This window comes from Moschus berezovskii, chromosome 8, assembly GCF_049115385.1.
Source record: "Moschus berezovskii isolate FMDL1 chromosome 8, NW_MosBer_1.0, whole genome shotgun sequence".
Classification (NCBI taxonomy): Eukaryota; Metazoa; Chordata; class Mammalia; order Artiodactyla; family Moschidae; genus Moschus; species Moschus berezovskii.
This window is the reverse complement of record NC_142467.1, coordinates 59,619,803-59,621,985: the sequence shown is the minus strand read 5'-3', so window position 1 is coordinate 59,621,985 and position 2,183 is coordinate 59,619,803. Positions and strand designations below refer to the sequence as shown.

The 2,183-nt window shown below is 45.9% G+C and overlaps 1 pseudogene; it reads right to left on the bottom strand.

The window, feature by feature from the left end:
* Positions 1 to 333: 333 nt before the first annotated feature.
* On the bottom strand, positions 334 to 1,376 carry LOC129558946 (small ribosomal subunit protein uS2B pseudogene; annotated as a pseudogene).
* Positions 1,377 to 2,183: the final 807 nt, after the last annotated feature.

The window sequence follows — 2,183 nt, the reverse complement described above, 5'->3', positions numbered from 1 at the left end:
GTAAAGGATCTACCTGCCCAATGCAGGAGACGCGGGTTCCATCCCTGGTCTGGGAAGATCCCACATGCTGTGGACCAACTAAGCCCATGAGCCACAACTGTTGAGCTTGTGCTCTAGAGCTCAGGAACCACAACGACTGAAGCCCGAACGCCCTAGAGCCTGTGTTCCACAAGTGAGGCCACTGCAGTGAGAAGCCCAAGCATCGCAACTAGAGATTAGTGCCTGCTCCCTGCAACTAAAGAAAAAGCCCACACAGCAACAAAGACCAAGCACAGCCAAAATTAATAAATGAATAAATAAAATTACTTTTTAAAATGTTTGTGGAAGAACAACTTAATACCACTCAGTGGCTGTCCCTACCCATTCAGTGGCTTGACAGGTGGGAGCTACAGACCAATGTGCAGTGGCAGGCTGAGCACTCCAGTCTTCAGTGGCGAACTTTGGACCAATTCACCCCTCAGTTTGAGTAGCAGTGAACTCAGTTAGCAAATGAACTGGTGAATGAACTGAGCAGTCCATTCACTCTGAAATTCCTCCTTGGTCACAGTCTTCTCAGCTGCCACCTATTCTTCCTTTTCAAACTCTTCAGGATCTCTGTAGAAGCAGACAGCAGGCATGACCTCCCATGGGTGTTCCCAGGAGATGATGCCACACATGCACAGAACTCCCCAGGTCTGCAACCACCACCACATCAGGCCCACTGAGCGAGCTCCCTTGTGGTTGGTGTTGTTCAGTCATTCAGTCATGTCCAACTCTTTGCAACCCCGTGGATGACAGCACACCAGGCTTCCCTATCCCTCCGTATCTTCCAGAGTTTGCTCAAACTCATGTCCATTGAGTCGATGAGGCCATCCAACCATTTCATCCTCTGCCCCCGCATTGTCCTCTTGCAGGATGGGAATGTCCACATAACACAGAGGAGAGTCTGTGTTACTCAGAGCAGTGGTAGGCAGGTTAATGTAGGAGGCATTTGTGAGAGGCTGGTGGTCAGCCCTGGGATCAGTAACTAACAGAAATCTTGGCTCCCAGAAGGCTGCCTGGATCTGGTTAGTGAAAGTTCCAGGACTGAAGTGGCCTGTAACAGGAATAGCTCCAGTGGCAGCAACAAACTTCAGCACAGCTCACTGGCTAGTATTCCTAGAGGATGTGACACTGACATCAGCTGGGTTTTCAAAGGCAGCAATGGCACAAGCTGCCAACAGAAGCTTCTCCCAAGTTCTCTTCAGATTTATGATGTACATGCCATAACTTTTCCTTCTGTAGGTATACTGTTCCATTTGGAAGTCAAGGTTGGTGCTACCTAAGTGGGTTCCCGCTGCAAGGAATTTGAGGACACCACCCTGCTCCATTTGCAGGACATCAAGGACAGCAGACATTGTGAAAGTTTCCCTTTACATTACAGTGGGAATCCAAAACGCCATATGGATCCCTGTCTTAGTAGTATGAAAAAGTCAACATCTCTCCTTCTAATCCACATTCCTTAGGCTATATAACCTATGGAAAAGTACACTTTCCATTCTAGAGGAGATCACTTTCACAGAAGCAATTGCAAGACCTGACCAATATGTACAAGAGGATCCAGGGAAACATGAGAGAGTGGATTTTGAGAGTACTAGACTAGGGCACATAATACAAAGCTGGATATGACAGAATTAAATGACATGGAGAACTTGTCCATGACTTGGGATTTAAACTTCTGGCGAGGACACTTGAACCAGATCCTAATACTTTGGCCAGAAGGATCAATGGTTCTTTGAAGATTAGACAGAATGAATAGCTAATAAATGTAGTAGAGATATGAAATATGCTCAGACATAGTGTGGAAGAGAATATAAGAAGGCTCAAAGAGGTGAGACTGTTAGAATAGATTGACTGTATAAAACCTGAGAACCCCAAAATTTTGTTCTCTAAGATGGCCCAGAAGTGAGGCTTCTAATGAGAAAAATACTGACATCTTTGTGAAGCTCAGGGGGTAGCTACCCCTTATAGACAAGGGCTTGTGGTACTGATGCTGGCAAAAAACTGAGCTCTCTGGCATGAATAAGGATAATGAGATTTCAGAATAACAGAGGCCAAATAGCTCCACATAACTATTAGTGGCAAAGCAGATTTAACTACTGTGGTATCAGCAAGACCACCATGGCAACCAAGGTGTTTTTACACATAGGGATTGTGGCTATGCC